Raw genomic sequence first — 23,318 nt, 5'->3', positions numbered from 1 at the left:
GCAGGAGAGGGGCATTAGGTGAATAGGCAGGAGGGATAGTAGGACATTTAGTTAAATGGGTAGTATTTGAGTGGTGAAGAGGCATGCAGCACAGGACAAATGTGTGACATAACTGTTGGGGGTACTTACCAGACTCCAGTCCCCCAGGTATTCCAGTCAGGCCCTCAGGATGCAGTATGTCCATGACCGTCTCCTCAAAAGATGTGAACTGTGGGAGAGGAGAGGGAGGCCCACTGCCACTCTTCTGCATAGCGATTTGGTGGCATGAGGCCATGGATCACATCTTCAGCCATAGGTCATTCCACCTTTCCTGATGTCCTCCCTTGTGTGTGGATTGCTTTTCACTGAATTGACCCTGTCAACTATCCTTTGCCACAACTCCTTTTTCCTGGCAATAGATGTTTGCTGGACCTGTGCTCCAACCAGTTATGACAGTAGTGAGTTTTGACCACAGCAGTTCGGATCACCAATTGTTTTCTGCTGTGTAAGAACTGCTGTGGTGATTTGTGGCTCGTATTCTAGTGGGTGGAATTTTATCAGGCTGGCGGTGCTGGTGGTTGTACCGCCTATTTCCCGCCCTTCAGTGTCCTGGCAGTATCAGAATGTTGGCTGTTTTTTGGTGTTCTTAATAGGGCGGTCGGATTGCTGCCAACAGGGTGGTCTTTTGGCGGCCGCCACCACGAGGATCTTCCAAAAAGACCGCCAAAGCCGTAATGAGGCCCTACATGTCCTGATTACTGAGAGATGATTTATTATGCTGTCCCTTGTGGGGTTTTAGAGCTTGTAAAATAACTTCCAATAAATGCAACAAGCAACCAAGAAAAGTCTCTTACTAGAAGCTGATCATCAGCAAAACAAGACTAAGGCGGTCATTATGAACACTGGAGGTCTGAACCGCCATATAATGACCATGGCGAGTCCGCCACAGGAAGAACTCCGCCACCGCCAGTCTACCGCTGCCAGGCAGCCTGGCGATGGCGGAGTTCCTTATCTGCCGGATAATGAACCTGTTTTCCCCCAGCCTTTCCCTGGTGGTTAAGCCTGGTAGGGAAAGGCTGACGGATTGGGAGCCCCTGCACTGCCCATGCACTTGGCATGGGCAGTACAGAGGCCCCCGTGCATAGCCCCGTGCACCTGCCACACTGCTACATTGCTCCATGTGGAGCCGTTGGCAATGTACAGGACCTGCATTCCGCTGGGCCGGCTGGCGGAAACACTGTTTCCATCCGCAGGCCTAGCGGAATGTTATTTATTTGGCCAGCAGGGTCTTCAACATGCTGGCTGTCGTTGTTTTGATCGCCAGCACCGAACTCAGCAGGATTTCCCACTGAGTTTGTGATGAGGGCCTAAGTGCCTTATTTTGAGCTCGGAGGACAGGGCACTCTGTTGCACACAAAATGGATGTACCCTGTCCACCAAACTCTCCTTGTTCATCTCACTTGGAGGCTTCTATCAATGAAACCCCTGATGGCTCTGTCAAGAGAACACTTCCTTGGATGGCCGGGGGGAAAAGGGTCCACCAGAGGATAGGCATTGCACCCCCTCACCATTAAGGGCAGATGGTATTATGACCTTTTTCACACACCCACATAGTCCCTTGGATCTTCAGGAGCCGAATATTTAAAGATCCCTCATATCTACCATGTTAGGTAAATTTGTTCCTTTTTAACTTTTCAGTCAAATCAAATATTGGAACATCCTACCTAGGAGTATACCCATAACGACCTCTGAAAACTGCTTCCGCAAAAAATTGAAAACTTGGCTTCACATCTTGAATTAATTTTCATATTACATTCTTAACCTGTAACACTTAGCGCAGTAATGCACCATTTAAGGTTAGCTGTAGCACTTTACAGACTCCATTCAATTATTCATTATTTTTCAGAAATGGCACAATGCAGTACGGAGTCACAGAAGTAAAAGGGAATAGCTGATGGTTAGTGGATTATTTTGTTAGTTTGTTAGATTTATGAGAAATGCTCAATCATAAACTAAATAGGCATATAAAATGTAACCCTTCTAATTCAGGATCTGGTTTTCAATGTGTTAATCTGACTTGGGAAGATTGGTAGTATATCTTTTAGGTCTGTGCCCAACTTGAAGATTAGGCAATTATTTGTCAACTTTTTAGGTAAATGCTGTGGTATTCATACTCAATTGTTCTCTAAGTTACATTGTTGTTGATTGCCCCAAACAGAGAACGCAAATTTGTATTTATTATGATGTAGGTGGTTCATTGGTTACTTACACATTAATTGTTCTCTACTCCACCTTCCGTTTCTGAATTTGGTTTATGAATATGCACCATATCCACCATTTAGACTCTGATGAAAACCAATTTGTGTGCCAGCAAAACTGTGTGCCAGGATTAGAATTCTCAGCTGTGCCACAAATACCACAACCACTGTTTTCTCTGACAAACTTCAACAGGTAAAACCTGCTGAATTTATTTAGGAGGAAAGGATAAAGAAAAACGAAAACCCTGCAAATCAAGAACATTAAATACTTATTCGGCATAATATGCTTATTTTGCAAGTGGAAGATTTGGATTAGGAGGTATTTGCCATACACAGTAAATACCTCACCATGGAATAATGGTATTTGCTACTTGTGGGAAATACCTTACCCTGGGGTAATGATATTTACTGGGTGTGAAAAACAGCTCACACTCATCCAGCCTACTTAGATTCAATGCTTTAGAGTATTGCATTACATCCAGACCCAATGTGAAAGAACTAGTAGGATGAGGTTTGTGCTGTGTTCATTAAATACAAATATGAATAAGTTAAGCATTTTCCTGAGTGCTTTAAATAAGCGTGCATGTGATAACATTGTTTTCCAAAAAGTCTTTTCTAAAAATACATTTTCAAAAAAATATTTTCATTTAAATGTTTTCCCATAACATATTAGACACAATTATTATTTAATGCACAAAAAATGAACTTTAGCTTAAAAGTCTAAATCTGTGATTGGTAACACATTTTCAAAAAGTTAAATGTATTCACTATTGTTTGAGAAAGCTTTGTAACTAATTTAAATCATATTATGAATATTTTGGATTGGTACATGCATATTTGATAATACATAGATAAAATATATATATATGTCAGAAATGGAATATCTAGTTGGCAGAGGTATACACCTTTGTCCAAATAGGGATCACAATCCTAGTCAGGGTAAGTCACACACAATCACAAGTTGAAATATAACTTTTGTCATGATAAGAAGACTCTTTAGTTCTTAAAAGCAACAATAGTCTCTTTCAAGCATAAAGTACCTGCTTTGCGTCAAAAGTACACGCATGAAGACTGCAAAGGAGGAGATGCATGGAAAAAGGTAGGTGTGTGTCAGATTTCTGGGTGCACACAGACGCTGCGTTGATTCTTTTCAACGCGGCAAGAGCTTTGCATCGAATTCCGGCATATAGGCTTAAATTCTCTTTGCAATGCAGGGTCTTTTGACGCCCAGGGACGATGAATGGAAATCCTGGGCATGCGGACAAAGTCACAGCTATTGCGTCGATTTGGTGGGCAATGCCGCAGAGTTTCTGTCGCACGGCTGGTGCTGCGTCAATTCCTCTCGCAGGAAGTCAGGCTGCATCATTCTGGCTCGGCGATGCGGTGATCCGGTGGGTTGTGGATTGAAGTTCCGGTTGTAATGCTGGCAATGCGTCAGTCTCCTTTGAGGGAGCCAGGATGCGTTGTTCCAGTAAGGCGATGCAGTGATTTTCTCACCGCTGGACAGGCTGTGTGCCGATTCTGGCAGTCTGTGCATCGATTCAGGCAGGCTCGGCATCGATTTTTGCCGCAGAAGGAGTTTCTTTGCAGAGATGAAGGTGGTCATTCCAACCTTGGCGGTAAAAGCCGCTTACTGCTGTCAGAAGACCGCCAACATACCGCCGCGGCCACGGTAAACCGCCACAGTCATTCTGACCCACAACAGGCAAACCGCCAAAATGCAGACATCCACAAAAGTCCGCCACACCAAAGGCCAGCGAGAAACTGGCGATGACCAAACCTCCACCGTCACGCCCACAGAAATACGCCCACACTATCATGACCCACGAATCCATGCGATGGTCTTTCAACCGCGGAAATCCATTGGCGGTACACACCGCTGCGCTCAAAATACACACACATTTACAAAACACATCCACATTGGACAAATCGAAAAACACACACCTGATACACATACACACCACTCCCACACACCCAATACAATATAAAACACACACCCACATCACCCACATCACCCACAAAACCCCACTTCTACAGAATCGGGACCACGCACTGAGAAAAAGAGAACTGAGCACCCAGACGCGCATTTAACTTTCACCCAGCAATATTTCCACGCACTTCACACAACACACCAATACACATCACCACACAATCCACCCCACACATCACCCACACCACCCCATGGCACCGCAAAGACACCCCAGGTTCTCCGAGGATGAACTCAGGGTCATGGTGGAGGAAATTGTACGGGTACAGCCACAGCTCTTTGGGACACAGGTGCAACACACCACCATTGCCAGGAAGATGGAGCTATGGAGCATAATAGTCGATAGGGTCAACGCTGTGGGACAGCACCCAAGAAATAGAGACGACATCAGGAAGCGGTGGAACGATCTACGGGGGAAGGTGTGTTCAATGGTATCCAGGCACAACATCGCGGTGCAGCGGACTGGCGGCGGACCACCACCTCCTCCCCCAGAATTTACAACATGGGAGGAGCAAGTCTTGGCGATCCTGCATCCTGAGGGCCTCGCAGGAGTATCTGGAGGAATGGACTCTGGTAAGTCTCATCTTCACTACTTCATCCCCCCCACCCCACCAGCATGCCAACTCATACCCCACCCTCACCCTCAACCTCATCACATCCTGCTCCTTGCAAATGTCTCCACATCACAGCCCACCCATCCCAACACCAAGCCCTGCATGCGACCACAAAGCATGGACACCCATCACCAAAGCATGCCCACTGCACATACCCATCCCCCACCAAATCTCCGTCACAAAAGCCCCCACACGGGAATGCCAGCACTGGGGTACAAGGGCACCCACCCATTACACGCTATGGAACACACAAATGCAATAACCATACTTTTATACCCCTGCAGGACCCGAACGCCACGTCACCGCGCAGGAGGGTCCATAAATGTCCACTCCACCCCCAGAAGAGGCCCACAGTGAGGACAGCACCTCTGTCCAACTGGATCTAGATGACCAGCACGGCCCATCTGGGACCTCGGGACAGTTGGTTCCCCTCACACTAGCACAGGCCACTACAGAGCTTCCCCCCTCTGGAAACACCAGCACAGCACCCACCCAGCGGGCCCACCCATCAGGACACATCAAGCAGCAGTGTGTCCACCACTACAGGGAACCCAGGCAAACCCACCACCCCAACAACAGCAGGGACCTGGGGCAGTGGCAGTGGGCACACGGTTCAGGGGACAGAGGCCCAGGAACACAGGTGAACTGGTAGGGCTGCTGTGCGACAGGGGGAGGACAGGCCCAGGGAACCCACTCTCCACGAGGCCCTCTCCAACATCATGGGAGCCTACCAACATTCCCAGGAGACGATGGCAATGGTACTGGCCAAGTTTCAGGAGACCCAGCGGCTGCAGGAGGAACAGTATTTGGGGTTCAGGGAGGAACTCAAATCTATGAATTCCACCATGGGCACCAATGTAGGGGTGCTGAAGGAACTCGTCAACACCAGGAGGGACACAGTGGCACAACAAGGGGCCCCTGACACTAGCCTGGACGATGAACTGCCCACAACCTCCACCGGCGCTAGTGGACAAGAGGCACCGCCACAGGACCACGACACCATCACCCCACCCCCTGCAGATGGAGAACCACCCCCCGCAAGCGGTACCTGAGATCCAGGACAAAGACAGAGAACAACGCCAAGATCCCCGCCAAGAAATGAGACCACCCTGTTTGTCATCCTTCTGTCCCACTTTGTCACCCTGTCCATACTTTAACTGTCCTAGCTCCATTTCCTATGCCCCTTTGGACAATGCACCTGTGAGATTAATAGACTGGACTCTGCCATGGACATTCCTCCACCATCACCCCTGACCATTTTACAACCCCCTCCACTATTTTGCACTTAAATAAACACCGTTAAATCACACAAATATCTGGAGTCAGTCTGTGCTTTCGAAAATGTGTATTTGCAATAACTGTTGAAAAATGTTATATCTAATGTAATTTCAACATACCTATGTCACACAGCTCTAGTCCATGCGTAAACAAAGCAGAGGTCACACAGTAGGACCCACATCTGTGAAATCAAAAGGGAAAGTGATAACACAGTGTGAGAAACTGGGGCTGATTGCAGAGGCCCCATAACTTTTTGCCCCCATTTTCGACTTTATGCTGGTGTTTTCCTGACTCTGATGGTGCCCTGGGTACTGCTAACCAGTCCCAGGGCCTGTGCTCTGTGTAAAATGGATATGCAAATTAGGCTAATTATAATTGGCTAAGTTAACCTACCTATAAGTCCTTAGTATATGGTAGGGCATGTAGGTTTAGGGACCACAGCATAGGTGGTGCACACCTAGGTGCATTGCTGAGGTGCCCAGTGTCATTTTAAAAGCAAGCCTGCCTTGCTGGCTGCTTTTAAATTAAAGTTATATGCAAATTCGACTTTGGAATTAAAGGTACTTCCAAAGTCTTAAACTACCTTATTTTTACATATAAGTCACCCCTAAGGTGTGCCCTATGTGCCCCTAGGGCTGGGTGCCATGTAACTATAAGCAGGGACTTTATAAAAATAGATTTATAAGCCCTGGTGAGGTAAAAACAGCCAAATTCGTTTTCCCCTCATTGAAGTAAATGGCCTTCATAGGCTAGAATGGGCAGACTTTATTTAAAATTTTAAAGTCTCCTTAAATGTTACATACCAAGAATTTGGTATCAAATTGATTGTTATAATAAATCCCACAACTTCCAGTTGTTGGATTTAATATAACTAGTCCAGGTAAAAAGTTTAGACTTTACCTAAAAAGTTGCCAATTTCAGCTCTGCATTGTTTATGCTGCTGTGTTCTGATTGGTCAGCCTGCAGCAGCTTCTGCCAGGCTACTTTAATGAGGTGTGAAGTGGCCTGACTTCACACAAAGGAATGTGCTTGGGGGAGAGAATCTCCCCTCAGCAGATGGGGAAGCAGGAAGGGGGAGGGCTGCCAAACTGGTCTTCAAAGGCAGAGAAGGACATCTGGAGCACCCAGCAACACCCCCACATCCTGCAACCCCAGACAGCTAGGTGCCCCCTTGATTAGATTAGGAGAGGGCAGGAGAGGGGTGTGTTTATGATTTTTAGCCACACCAGTGGGTGGGCTCAGCCAGATCTCTCCTCTAAAAATCAGATTCATCCATTTTGGATTTTTAGAGACTGTTGCCTTTTGGGATGGATTTTTGCCACACTTCCCAGGAAGTGGTCATCACAGGGGGACGACCCTGTCCCTGATTGGAGGACCAGGGCCCCCCTGCTTTTCACCCAGGAGCAAGGATAAAACTGGCAGACCTGCACCCACGCCTCAGATCCCCACCAAATTTCAAGAAGAAAGAACTACAAGGAGAAGAAGGACTGCCCTGCTGGACCCCTGGCCTGCACCTGGACCCTGCACTCAGAAAGACTGCACCAGCTGCACACTTGGGCTTCACCACAAGAAGGACTTTGCCTGGCTTCCACTGGTTCAAGGAGGGACTCCCTGTTTGCTACAGGTGAAAAATTGCTAACCAGAGTCCCCTGCACCAACTCCTGAAAAAGTGACCAGCTGACCACTGCCCAGTGGCCAAAAAGGAGTTTGCGCCAGGTGCACTCTGGGAGTTGAAGTCCGCACTTCCCAAGGACCATCACAGAACTTCTGGACCCTTGGGGTGAGCTGTGGACCCCAAAAGAACCTTAAAAGAACATCTGGGTGAAGCCCCAGAAGTTTGGAAAAGATTGGAGAAATTTTAGAAAAAAAGCTCCATAAAGTGACCGACCCGACGCGGAAATTCTAGCCGGCTTGCCTCAACCGCGACCCGGCCTGACTTCGTGGTTCGTCCCGGTAAAGAAAAACATCCAAAAAAAAAACTACGTCCGAACGTAAAAAGTTGACCGGGACCTTCCAGCCATCGTATCCGAGAAGGGCTCCACGGACGTCGGATCAAGATCCAGGTTTACCCCGGTCGAAGGATTTTCATCTCGAAAAAACGACTAAGTCCGAAGGTAAAAATCACCACCGAGGAAACCGACTTCGCGTATCCGGCCAAGGGCTCCAGGAGGTCGGATCCAACTGGCAGGTTCGTCCCGGTGAAGAAAAACTTCAAAATAAAGACTAAGTCAGAAGGTAACTTTTTAACCGAGGCTTCCCGCGACCTGTAGCCGAGCAGGGTTCCATTGCGGTCGGCCTGAAAGTTTGACTTTGTCCCGGTCCTGGTGCAACCAGATGACCCGATTGGCGCTTTTTGTTTCTATGCGCTAGAAAATAATAATACTTTAAAAATTCATATCTCCGGTTCCCCTGAACCGATTTTAATCGTTTTTGTGTCATTTTAAAGATAAAAATATAAGCTATTTTTATAAATTGGTTTTGGATTTTTAAACTGTTTCCTGTGTTTTATTTAATTACTGTTGTGTGATATTTGAATGCTTTACACTTTGTCTCCTAAGTTAAGCCTTGACGCTCGATGCCAAGCTACCAAGGGTAGAGCTGGGATTAATTTACTGAGACCTAACTGTACTTTTGTGGAGGTTTGTGGCTTGTTGCTAGGTGTAGGTACCTACCTGCCCTACCAATAACTCATTTTCCAACACACAGTGTCCATACACTGGGTGAAAATGACAGACAGATGAGAGGTAGAAGAATTAAATCAGATGTAGCAGGCAGTGTTGTCTTCTTACCTGTGTCTCACTAGAAGTATTGCTGGATCACCGTGTTCCTGTTGTCTATGTCCTCTTCTTCTGCTTCCTCATCTTCACTGTCCACAGGCTCCACAGCTGCCACAACACCTCCATCTGGACCATCCTCCTGCAGAAAAGGCACCTGTCGTCGCAAAGCCAAGTTGTGAAGCATACAGCAGGCCACGATGATCTGGCACACCTTCTTTGGTGAGTAGAATACGGAACCACCTGTCATATGGAGGCACCGGAACCTGGCATTCAGGAGGCCGAAGGTCCTCTCTATAATCCTCCTAGTTTGCCCATGTGCCTCATTGTAGCGTTCATCTGCCCATGTCCTGGGATTCCTCACTGGGGTCAGTAGCCATGACAGGTTGGGGTAGCCAGAGTCACCTGCAAATGTCGAGGGACAACTGTTAGACACACACTAACTCATAGGGACATCCCCATACCCAGACACCTAGTCACACTGTATTGGGTCCATGTCCTCACCTAATAGCTACACACTGTGCCTCTGGAGTTGCCCCATCACATAAGGGATGCTGCTATTCTGCAGAATGTAAGCGTCATGCACTGAGCCAGGAAACTTGGCATTTACATGGGAGATGTACTGGTCGGCCAAACACAACATCTGCACATTCATAGAATGGTAACTCTTCCGGTTTCTGTACACCTGTTCACTCCTGCCGGGGGGACCAAGGCCACATGTGTCCCATCAATGGCACCTATGTTGTTGGGGATATGTCCCAGGGCATAGAAGTCACCTTTCACTGTGGGAAAATCCTCCACCTGAGGGAACACGATGTATCTGCGCTTGTGTTTCAGCAGGACAGACACCATGCTGGACAACACGTTTGAGAACATAGGCTGGGACATCCCTGATGCAATGGCCACTGTTGTTTGAAAAGACCCACTTGCTAGAATATGGAGTACTGACAGGACCTGCACTAGAGGGGGGGATTCCTGTGGGATGGCGGATAGCTGACATCAGGTCTGGCTCCAACTGGGCACACAGTTCCAGGATTGTGGTACGATCAAGTCTGCATGTGACAATTACATGTCGCTCCTCCATTGTCGACAGGTACACCAGCGGTCTGTACACCGGAGGATGCCGCCATCTCCTCACCTTCCCCAGCGGATGTGCTCTATGGAGGAGAACAGCGAGCAGAGAGTCAACCAACACTGAGGTACGTTAACAAAACTTTACAGCAAAATGTTTGAAAATCGATATATGGCTGTATTAGTGTTTAAGCAAGGCCTAGATATGTGTGACGCAGTCAAAATTAATGCCATGTGGCCCCCTGAAATGGCGGCTGCCTGACCTGTAATGTAGGACAAGGGGATATGAGGTAACTGCGCTGGCGTTGTACACCGTCGCCGTAGGCGGTCAAAGACCGCGGCGCAATCCTGCATTGGTTAACATCGGACCCTATGGGTTCCAGGAGCCAATGACGATGCACGCCTGCGGTGACGGTACACACCGCTGCAGACATCACTGCCATTTTCTCTCTGTTCAATCACTTGATACCTGATCTTCGACAGGAGAGGACCTACACTGCAAGTGCTGCTGTGACCTCAGTCTGGAAGAGACAATGGCTCTTGTGTCTGGGGAAAGGGCCCCTGCCTTCATCACGGAGGAGTTGGAGAAACTAGTGGATGGGATCATCCCCAGTACACGCTACTCTACGGTCCCCCAGACAAACAGGTAAGTACACTGTGAGCATGCCGAATGGGCAATGCCTGTGTGGAGTGGGGGGGAGAATGAGGCGTGCATGATACGACGGTGAGTGCATGTGCGTCATGGCAAGGGTAGGGATGCGGGCCAATGACTGTGACGGGCAGACGGTTATATCTTCTCCTTTTCCCCTGTACTATTCCTGTAGGTTAGTGGACACCAGAAGAAGGATATTTGGCATGCCATCGCCAAGGAAGTACGGACCCTGGGGGTCCACCACAGACGGAGCACCCACTGCCGGAAAAGATGGGAGGACTTTCGCCGCTGGAGCAAGAAGACGGCGGAGGCCCAGCTGGGGGTGGCCTCCCAACGTGGGAGGGGTCACTGTCGCACCATGACCCCCCTGATGTTCCGGATCCTGGCGGTGGCATTTCCGGAGTTGGATGGGTGCTTGAGTGCATCACAGCAGCCACAAGGGGGTGAGTACACTCTCATTCTGCTGATTCAGCGCGCATTGTAGGTGTCTGGGTGGGGGAGGTGGGCTGTGGGTTCGCCTAGGCCAGGGCGAGTTTAGTAGGCAAGGTCCCTTCTTAAGGCAGGCCCTGTGGCACCCTACCCCACCTGTGTTCAGAGCGAACTATACCTAGTCAGGCTCCTGTGACTTCCATGTGTGCAGCAATCGGGCATAGGCCTTGTAACCCATTTTCCTGTGATTAATTAGGGAACTCAAAGTGCACGGCGTAGTGTAGGGGGCTTCTGTGTCTGAAGTGTCTGGCAACGGTAGCAGTATTGGATGCACTCAACATTTCTTTCTTCTTTCTTCCCCCCCTTTTTGTGTTCTCTCTGTTCTTGTGTGCATTAGCATCATCAGGTGGAGGACCAGTGCCACCGGAGCAGGAGGGAGCTGCATCCCACATGGCCCTGGAGGGTGACACAACGGAGTCAGAAGCCACCAGTGGGACGGAGGGCGAGGGGAGCACCACAGCGGGGACAGGAGCTGAGACCAGCGACAAGAGCTCCTCCTCTGATGGGAGCTCCCTTGCGTTGGCGGGCCCCTCTGTGCCCACCGCATCTACAGGTATAGCTGCCACCCCCCCTACCAGCACCGCCCTCCCAGCAGCCCCTCAGCTTGTGCCCCGTGGCCGCTCACCCAGGATGGTGGGCATCTCTTTCGCCCCAGGCACCTCAGCCCCTGCCCCAGTCAGCCCTACTGCCCTCACAGTGGAGGCCATTGACCTCCTCAGGTCCCTCACTGTTGGGCAGTCTACCATTTGAATGCCATCCAGGGTGTAGAGAGGCAGTTGCAACAGACCAATGCATACCTGGAGGGCATTCATTCTGGTCAGGCAGCCCAACAGCGAGCTTTTCAGACTCTGGCCTCAGCAGTGATGGCAGCCATTGTCCCTGTCTCTAGCCTCCCCCCTCCATCTTCCTCCACCCAGACCCAACGCCCTGTACCTCAGCCTATCCCAAGCACACCATCAAACCAGCATGCACACACGTCAACACACAAGGGAAGCTCAGGCAAACATAAGCACCACACATCCCACAGGCACTCACGCAAGCATCAGACACATGCAGACATACCAACATCCACTGCCTCCACTGTTTCCCCCTCCTCCTCGTCTCCCTCCTCCCTCCCAGTCTCGTCTCCACTCACACCTGCATGCCCTACATATTCAGCCACTACCTCCATCACCAGCACACCCACCACCACACCCTGCTCACGTGCACTCACCACCCCCACTACCATTCACACATCCCCTGAGCCTACCTTCCAAGGTACACAAACGCAGCCACACACCCACCCAACAGCCATCCACCTCACAACAGCCTCCAGCCCATGCTCCTTCACCCAAAGTCAGCAAACGTACACCTCCTACAACCACTACCTCTTCCTCCACTCCCAAACCCCCTCCATCTACCCGTCCCAGTGTGTCCCAAAAACATTTCCTGTCCAACCTTGACCTCTTCCCCTCACCTCCCCCACCCCTTCAGTCCCCTAGGGCCCGCCTTTCAAGGTCCCAACCCAGCACCTCAGCCACAACATCTGCGGGAACAGTGGTGCCAGTAGTACCGGCTTCTGGAGTGTGCCAAACAGCAGGGCAGCCAGTGTGCCAAGGAGCCAGACCACGGACAGTCCTCCACCTCAAAAGCACAAAAAGTTGGCCAGTGACCGGCGGGAGGGAGGCAAAACATCTGCCACCAAAGCATCTACCAGGGGTACAGTTGGGAGTGGGAAGACAGCTGCGCCACCATCCAAGGTGGGGCAGGGGCACAGAAAAACAGGCAAGTTGGCGAAAACCTGCACGGTGGACAAGACCGCTGCCAAGGACACTGCCACCACCAGCACCGCTGAACAGGACACCGCCACCACAAGCACCGCTGAACAGGACACTGCCGCCACAAGCACTGCTGCCAAGGACACCGCCGCCACAAGCACCGCTGCCAAGGACACCACCGCCACAAAGAACCGCTGCCAATGACACCGCCGCCACAAGTACCGCTGAACAGGACACCGCCGCCACAAGCACCGCTGAACAGGACACCGCCGCCACAATCACCGCTGCCAAGGACACCGCCGCCACAAGCACCGCTGAATAGGACACCGCCGCCACAAGCACCGCTGAACAGGACACCGCCACCACAAGCACCGCTGCCAAGGACACCGCCGCCACAAGCACCGCTGAACAGGACACCGCAGCCACCAGCACCGCAGGCCAATGAGCGCCAAAGCTTCCAACGCTACTGAGGCCGCCACGAGCAGGATGAAGCACTCTGGGCACAAGGCCCTCTCCAGAACCAGTGGAGATTGACATCCACTACCTATGTCCTTGGCAGGATGAAGCACTCTGGGCACAAGGCCCCCTCCAGAACCAGTGGAGATTGACATCCACTACCTCTGTCCTTGGTAGGATGAAGCACTCTGGGCACAAAGCCCCCTCCAGAACCAGTGGAGATTAACATCCACTACCTCTGTCCTTGGCAGGATGAAGCATTCTGGGCACAAATCCCCCTCCAGAACCAGTGAAGTAGGCATCCACTTGAGAGACTGTGGCTTTGCACTCCCCAGGATACAGCAGTGGGCAAACCACCCACTGGAAAGACTTGTGAGACTGTGGCTTTGCACTCCCCAGGATACAGCAGTGGGCAAACCACCCACTGGAAAGACTTGTGAGACTGTGGCTTTGCACTCCCCAGGATACACCAGTGGGCAAACCATCCACTGGAAGGATTGAGAGACTGTGGCTTTGCACTCCCCAGGATACAGCAGTGGGCACGCCACCCACTGGAAAGACTTGTGAGACTGTGGCTTTGCACTTCCCAGGATAGAGCAGTCGGCAAACCACCCACTGGAAAGACTTGTGAGACTGTGGCTTTGCACTCCCCAGGATACAGCAGTGGGCAAACCACCCACTGGAAAGACTTGTGAGACTGTGGCTTTGCACTCCCAGGAATACAGCAGTGGGCAAACCACCCACTGGAAAGACTTGTGAGACTGTGGCTTTGCACTCCCCAGGATACAGCAGTGGGCAACCCACCCACTGGAAAGACTTGTGAGACTGTGGCTTTGCACTCCCCATGATACAGCAGTGGGCAAGGAGCCCCCTCGTGGATCTGGGGTTGTGCACTCATCCGGCTGAGGTGCCCCCCTTCCCTTCCCCCTGAGGTGCCTGTTGTATTTCTATCTGATGCCCCAGCAGTGTTCTCTCCATTTTGATTGGGAATTGAGTGTGGGCCTCACCCATGCATTTTGGGCCCAGTGGTCCACGGACTATGATGGTGGAATACCTTGGACTTGTATTCTCGGTGTATATATTTGTCTATAGTGTAAATATTTATATATATATTTTTTGATTACTGTATTTGAATAGATTACAAACGTTCGACTCATTACCTTTTGTCCTTGCATTCTTCCGGGGGGGGTAGGGGTTGTAAATGTAATGTATCTACATGTACTTGTTTGTGTGTTGTAGTGGGTGAGGGTGGGGGTGGGAGTGTTGCGTGTTGCGTGTGTGTGTCACTCTGTTTTCCTCCCCCCTCCCCTGTGTCATGGGTGCAGTACTCACCGTGGTCTTCGCCGCCGTCTTTGTTTTTCCTGGTAGAGGAGCAGGAAGAGAAAGGCTGGGAGAATCTGGAGTTCGGGTTCCATGGTGTTCTAGTTCCTTGTAGGGTTTGTAGAGGTGAGCTCTTTCCCTTCCAAGTCCTGTTTCCGCCGCATTTTTGTTCACGGTGAATCCGCCCCAGAAAAGGTGGCGGATTGGCTTTTTGTAATACAGTGGGCGTAACCTTGTCTTCCGCCTGTCTGTTGGCGGTTACCGCTGCAGTGTTTGTTTGTACGGCTGTGGCGGTCGGAGTGTTAAAGTGGCTGTCTATGTTGGTGGTTTCCGCCACGGTCGTGATTCCATTTTTTTTACCGCCGGCCTGTTGGCGGTTTTATCGCCGCTTTAACACCGACCGCCAGGGTCGTAATGACCACCATAAGTATATGTCCTGCCTTTTACCTACACAGCTCCCTGCCCCATGGGGTACCTAGGGCCTACCTTAGGGGTGACTTATAGGTAGAAAAAGGGGAGTTCAAGGCTTGGCAAGTACCTTTAAATGCCAAGTTGAAGTGACAGTGAAACTGCACACACAGGCCTTGCAATGGCAGTCCTGAGACAGGGTTAAGGGTTACGTATGTGGGTAGGACAATCAGTGCTGCAGGCCCACTAGTAGCATTTAATTTACAGGCCCTGGGCACATGCGGTGCACTTTACTAGGGACTTACAAGTTAATTAAATATTCCACTTGGGTATGAGCCAATATCACCATGTTTTAAGGGAGAGAGCATATGCACTTTAGCACTGTCACAACATATATATATATATATATAATTATTTTTTTTATTTTTATATAAGACCATGTCTCTTTAGTAAAAGCATTTTTTGACTTGCCTATATCTCTGGCACCGTTTGATGAATCTTTTCAAAATTTTCCAAAAGAAGGGCCCGATGATTCTTGTTGGACACATAAAGTTTGGAGGTGATCTGTCAAGTGGGGGTCGCGAAAAAGGAGGAAGGGTAAAAAAGATGCATTTCCCACGTTTATTCCCATAGGATCTTTGAACACAACTACAGCCTTAACCACTGAACGGTGTTATACCACATTTTGCAGAAAGCTAACTTTCAGTACGCAGATTAAACTTTTACTTATTTGGTGTAAATCTGTTCAGTAGTTTTTGAGATATTGAAAGGAAAATAAATTGTATATCTTGAGACGTAAAACCTTTGCGAATAAATAGTGAATGCTTGCACAAATAGAGGCACTGTAATTGGGCTGACCACAACCTGACTAGAAAGTGGCGGCTATCATTTTATTTCACAGGACACGGTTCTCGGGGTGAAAATCCAAATTGAAAGTGGCATAAGAGGTTAGGGTGAAGTTACCCTGACCCTAAGGATGTGATATAGGGGTGTTTTAGGGTCAAATTATGGGTTTAAAATAATTTTCCTCACTGTGCATGATATTCGCGAATATCCTCGAATTTTTGAGGATATTCAAGGATATGAAAACAAATGTGAAAAAAACATTCACAGGCTCATTCAGACACTAATTCATTCACTCATACATGCACTGAGAGACTCATGACCTCACTCACACATCCACTCAGACACTCATACACCCACTCAGACCCACTCCTAGACTCACACACCCACTTACAGACCCACTCACACACTCACTCCCCCAGTCACAGATCCACTAACAGAAAAAGGCTCTGTGGCCAACCCCCACTGTCAAAAGCAATGCACGGCGGTGGTTGGATTAACACATAGGGGGTCATTCCGACCCTGGCGGTCCATGACCGCCAGGGCCGGGGTCCGCGGAAGCACAGCCAACAGGCTGGCGGTGCTTCCTGGGCCATTCAGACTGCGGCGGTAAAGCCGCAGTCAGAAAAGGGCAACCAGCGGTTTTCCGCCGGTTTACCCCTGGCCCAGGGAATCCTCCATGGCGGCGCTGCTTGCAGCACCGCCATGGGGATTCCGACCCCCTTCCCGCCATCCTGTTCCTGGCGGTTTTTACCGCCGGGAACAGGATGGCGGGAAAGGGTGTCGTGGGGCCCCTGGGGGCCCCTGCACTGCCCATGCCACTGGCATGGGCAGTGCAGGGGCCCCCAACAGGGCCCCATAAAGATTTTCAGTGTCTGCTTTGCAGACACTGAAAATCGCAACGGGTGCCACTGCACCCGTCGCACCCCTACAACTCCGCCGGCTCCATTCGGAGCCGGCTTCATTGTTGAGGGGGGTTTCCCGCTGGGCCGGCGGCGGCCTTCTGGCGGTCGCCCGCCGGCCCAGCGGGAAAGCCAGAATGGCCGCCGCAGTCTTTTGACCGCGGTGCGGTCATTCGGCGGTTCCCTCCAGGCGGGCGGCTCCCGCCGCCCGCCGGGGTCAGAATGACCCCCATAGTAATTATGCTATTTGACATGCACAGCAAATAAATTCACATATTATATCTTTGATAACATCTTCTGTGCCATATTTGATATTATCATTGCAACATTTGCAACAAAATTTCTGATAAGAAAACTGTGCATGGCAAGAGCACGAGTTATAGTTATTTTAGGGCAAGAGTTATAGTTACTCTACATAACTCTAACTATAACTGCTGAATTTCTACAGTTTTGTACAAGAAAATTCAGAACCTAACTATAACGTCCATGTAACCCTTGTTTTTTTTCAGTGAATATATATATGTGTGTGTGTATATTTACATGTATATATATTGCTGAAAAACAATGTATGCTATAAACTACTGTGTATTATTTTCAGATAATGTTTCAATTCAGTTTGAGTGCTAATTAGGTATTAAATAATGCAATATGCTGTTATGTGAGGTATAAGAATTTTAATGTCCACGGGCCAATGACTCTTATTCTAATGTGAAACTAGACTAAGCTTAATTTGAACTGATGACAATGAGAGGTGAATCATCTATTGACACTTATTATTTGCCCACTAGGGCTAGTTGCTCAGTGCTTAATTAATTGGTACATTTGAAATGGTTTATGTAATCACATGGTTCACATTTAGGTTTCAACTGGGATCAGTCAATGAGAGTTTAACTTAATTAATTTTGGATTTGATTAAGAATGTGCATTACAGCCTAGTCACGGTTTTTAAGATATTCTAAGATGGAATCCATGTTTACTTGTATCGCATGCCTCTGTATCAATGCAGTCCATTTTTGTTGTTATGCACTTAATTTAAAACTGAGTTTGGGTGTCATAGGGCCTGACTATGACTTTGGCGATTCGGGGACCGGCACAGCAGTGGTCCGACTGCTGCATTGTTGGCATTGTGGTTGCATAGATGAAAGACCGCCGTTCTTCCGTTGACACTGCCAGAAACACTAGACCGCGATGCTGGCAAAATAGGCCAATATCCCTGTCGAAGGGCAGACCGCCAGTGCTCCCACTGGATCAATTATGATGTTGCTTTCCACTGTAATGAAAGTCAAACCACCACATCTGAGCAGGTGGAAATAGAGGGTTATTAGGCAGAAACTCACCTGCATGCAGTGTCACACTTCCTGAGCTACTATTGAGTAGATCCTTCACATCCTGCCGCTGCTTGTGCTGCTTGCTGGCAGACAAAATTGACACCGTTGTGAGTGTAACCACTGGTAAGCCAAACACCTACCCATTCCTCCAGCTCCACAGCAAATCGACAGGCTGCCACTGACCTGGTATGTTGGCTCTGCTCTTTGGCCCAAATATATTTATATTTTGTGTGCCCTGGGTTGGAGTTGTAGATGCCCCTTTTGGTCAGGTCACAGACACTACAATGCCAGAGTCCACTAAACTTGATATGTGTGCACATCTCAGTTTCAGGGATAGTGACGTGTCCATACCATTGTGTCACTTGTGTCACACAACAGCAAATCCTCATCATTATACCACCTAAAAATTGAAGTGACACCCCCACATTGTTCACATACCATGTCCTGTTGTGACATAAAGTAAACATCTGTATGGATGTGTCATTGAACCCAAACACACCTTCCCTGCCCAATCCTTGTTATGGACTCACAAATATTATTCACATTCCAAGAGAATGTAGGGTAAATGGGGAGCAGAATAATTTGTGTGACAAACATCCAAAGCTCACAATGTAAGCGGTATGGCAGCATCAGGAGGATTCCAGGAAGGCTGCTGCCCTGGGAAACATTTCTCTTTGCAAATGCCTCAAAACCACTATTGACACAGGAACGGTGCCCTGATGAATATCATGGACAACCAATAGTTAACAAAGTGTCATGTCTATGTGGCCAATGTGTAGGTGGAAGTCTAGAAAGCAAGTATAGCAGTAACAGCATGGGTCACACATTTAGATAAAGTAGGTGTAAGTTACACACATTAAAATGGACACATGTCCATTCAAATTTGTGGACAAACAAACCTCAAGCTTGCACACATGATATGAATGTCTAATCTACATCGGGGGAGAAATGTATCCCAAAAGATGTTGACATTGGCCAAGCAAAGATAAAATACTTATCATATGAAATGCCACCCAATGCAATGCCACCCAGATTGGATTAAATCCCACACATCCATCCATCAAATATTTCCCCTAGCCCTGCGTGACCCCAGCATTGGCTCCAAATTCTGTTATTGGTGCTGTTTGGTGTGTGTTTGAAGTATGTCTTTGTTTATTTGGTGCCTGTTGTGTGTGTGAGCGTGGACGTTTGCACCTATTAGTGGGCTGTGACATGTGTGGGGATGTGTCTGTGTCAGTGGGGTTGGGTGTGCAGGGGTATGGGTGAGTGTTAGCTGTGTCTGTGGGTGTTGGATGGTGTCTGGGGGTATGGTATGAGTAACGGATGTGTCTATGGGTGTTGGGGTGATGTTTGGAGATATGGGGTGAGTGATGGCTGTATCTGTGTGTTTGGGGTATTATCTGGGGATATGGGTAAGTAGTGATTGTGCCTGTGTGTGTTGGGGTGGTATCTGGGGTTATGGGGTGAGTGGTGGCTATGTCTTTGGGTGTTGGGGTGGTGTCTGGAGGTATGGGGTGAGTGGTGGCTTTGTCTGTGGGTGTTGGGGTGGTATCTCGTAGTATGGGGTGTTCGGTAGTGTGTGTGAGTGGGGTGAGTGTCTGTTGAGTGCTTGTGTACTTGTGTGTCTTGTGGTGGTTGTGTTTATGTGGACTGCTTGTGGCTGTTGAGGTGTTTGTATGCGTATGTGTGAGTGTGCTTGGTGCAGGAATAGGAATGGGGAAACTGGATTGGGAAGAGGAAGGGGAGGATTGTGGGAATTGGAAGCCTGCTGTGAGGGAGGAGGCCAGAGCCTGAAAAGATTTCTGTAGGCCAGACGTAACACTGTGAATGCCTTCCAGGTACACAGCCATCTGTTGGAACTGGGTGCCCTGCACCTGGATGGCATTCAGGCATTCAGAATGGCAGTCTGACCCACAGAGATGCTCCTCAGGAGGTCAGTAGCCTACTCACTGAGGGTAGCAGGGGTAACAGAGGCAGGGGTGAGGTGCCTGGTGTGAAGGAGACACCTGCCCTCTTTGGGGACTAGGCCCAGCCACTTGGGTGGAGAGCAACAGGAAGGTGGAGATGGAACTAGGGGTGGTGAACAAGGATGGAACAGGTATAGGTCCTGAGAGTTCCATCACCACTAGGGCGAATCCACTGGATGTTGACTCAGAAGAAGATGATGTTGAGCCGGTGTCCTCCGTGACACTCCCCTCACCCTCCTTGCCTGATGTTTTGTGAGCGGAGGTACCATTGCCAGCTGCTTCCCCACTAAAACAAGCTCTGTCTCTTCTGCTTGCCTGTGATAATGCTGAAACGACAAAGACAATTAGGGTCATTCCATGTGCCTGAACACACACGAAAAACAGCTTTTATTACAAAACATTACCATAATGTACCGTAGCCCCCAGCCACAAGGTCCTCCAAAGTGGCTTCAACATTGGCAACACCACATGCATGCATGCTACATGAACTGCAAACAATTACCCACAGGAAGCTCTATATCAGAGACAACTTCAATTGCTTGAGTGAAGTTGTCCAATCACAATACCCATGAAACAAGAAGGAAACCTTGTCACCTTGAATGGTTTGGCTCTTGTAGCCCCCCTCAGTAAAATCTTGCCACTAAATCTTATGGCAATGCAAAGTTCAGTATCACAGACTCCACACAAGTTCCTGCAATGAGCAAATGTTCATATACACAATACCATATCATGATGAAATGATGGGCAAATAATCCAGCCATGTTGCAGTAAGAAGTACAGTAGCTGAAAGAAGGTGACATGGAAACACTGTAACGGTCACTTCACAATATGTCCATTGTCTAAATAGTCTCATGGAAGTTGCACTAATGTTGCTTTGCTAGATAACACATCTTACACAGAAAAGTACACTGGAGACAATCTAGTCAAAATGTCTGGGATATTCCACAGCACACTGAATCAGGTAGGCCTAGGGAAATAATCTGTCTCAATTGAGACTGCTGAGAACACCTTTCTAACATTGCCTAACTAAAAGGCAGTCATCCACTAAATGTTGTTGTGGCTCTGGGAAGCTCTGTTATCTGAAGAGGGCCTTTAACATGTTTCTCAAGGGGAAGGCACATCACTGTACCTTTTTGTCATGCAGACACAGATTCCATTGGATTACTGAGTGTACACACTCAAATATGATTCTAATATTTGTGCATGTCATTCCCTGATGCATGTAAACATGTCAACACCCAGGTAATGCATAATCACCGATTAGCATGTCCAAAGCACTTAACCAAATGATTCAACATCAATGGCATACAAATGCACATTTTGAGTAATTACTGTAGGTCTACCTGTCATGTCTTTCATTGCTTCTGTAATTGTTCATGAAAAATGACATTATGTACTGGGTTAGGGTATGTGTGGTCCAGCAAACAAAATGGACACACCCCTGTCTATCATACCAAATGAACTGTATACCTAAGACATGTGGCCTGTTGGGTACAGATTTCAATATATTCTCTTGAGTAGACACATGGCTGAGTACAGTGATATATTTCCTAGTATTGTTTGTTGTTGGGGATGACACACTGAAGTTAAGTGGACTTTTGGGTACACCTGACACCCACAACATGAAAAAAAAACATGGGATGATTGACCACTGTACTCAGCCATGTGGCATCCCAATAGAGTACATTGGTAGTGAACTGTACTCTGTTGTGTCCCTGGTCACTAGGACAATAGGCAGGCACATTAGCCTGCACCAACCACCATACCTGCAGAAACGATATCACATCTTGTGTATCATACATGGGCCATCTCCAATATTTACGGAGAGATGGCTGCCTCTACAACATCAACCTGGCAATGAAACAGGCAGTAATCTGACCAGGACTTACCCCCTTGTAGCTGCTGTGCTTCCCTCAAACACCCACCAAGCTCAGGGTAGGCCAATACCAGTATGCGACCATCACAGGGGCCAGGTTCTGGCGTGAGCCCCGCCCATGTTGGGAGGACAGCCCCAGCTGGAACTCCGTGATGTTCTGGGCCCAGCATCTCAGGTCCTCCCACCTTTGTAACAGTAGATGCTCCACTGGTGATAGACCCCCCCCCCCACCAGGGTCTACACCTTCCAGGCTATGGCTCTCCAAATCCCTTGCATCTGATGGGTGTTGACCTGTATGGATGCAATAGACAAACACAAAGGTTCCAATTGCACTTTTTAAGGGTAATTGGTTGTTTAACACACATTTTGGAAGCACCTAGCACAAACATTTTGTAATTGTCAACACACTACATGTGTAAAACACATGGTGATACATACTGGGACATGAATACACACTTTTGGAGTCATCTGCTGACTATGAATAACACTGGTCATGGCCTAAACTGACTAAGCAAGCCCACTGACATCATGTCCCCCAGGACCAAGCAGCATGTACTGTGATGTGAGCCACTACGAAACACAACACACCAGTGTGACCTCCTGGAGGGAGTCTATTCCATAGTACTTACCTGTACGGACGGTATGCAGCAAGTCAATGTCCCTGGATGTTAAGGTGTTGACCTTAACATCCAGGGACATTGACTTGCTGCATAGCTTCCATACAGGTAAGTACCATGGAATAGACTACACCATAAGACTTCGGAGACAATGAAAGGGTTTGTACTAGTGTCACTGAAAGCTTCTTCTCTGTGGACATGTGGATATGTGGTCTACCTAATGGATTATCATACCACTGCTGAGTAGCTTTGTGTGGTATGTACTGGTATCACAGGGGACACCATTTACCATATGTGGCACTCCTACATAGATGACATTCAAAATACTAAGGTATGTTTGGTCTGTTGGTTGCAAGTAACAAAGCTAGTGATTCACAGGTCATGATCGCACCTGAATTAACCAAATAGCTGCATTGCCGGTTTGCCACATGTGCTATAGGCTTGTACTGTACAAACAAGACTTATGTAAAGGTGACAACAATGACACACATTGACAATGAGGGACAACAGAAATAAGTACCAAGTCAGTTGGTTACCTCAGTCCTTACTCTACCTGTAGTCAGTGTAAAAGAAGCATTCAGTGCAAATCTTGCTTCTGAAGACTCATTTTGGCCATTTGGGCTTGGTACCTCAGTTGCATAGCCACAGTTAATGTGCACCAGCCAGTGCTATGTCCCATACTGTGCAAAGGCTTTGATAGGCCTTGCCCTCTGCAGGCTGAGCATACAGAAACTACATGAAC

This window comes from Pleurodeles waltl, chromosome 8 (assembly GCF_031143425.1).
Source record: "Pleurodeles waltl isolate 20211129_DDA chromosome 8, aPleWal1.hap1.20221129, whole genome shotgun sequence".
Lineage (NCBI taxonomy): Eukaryota > Metazoa > Chordata > Amphibia > Caudata > Salamandridae > Pleurodeles > Pleurodeles waltl.
The sequence above is the reverse complement of the archived record's forward strand: the minus strand, read 5'-3'. Positions refer to the sequence as shown.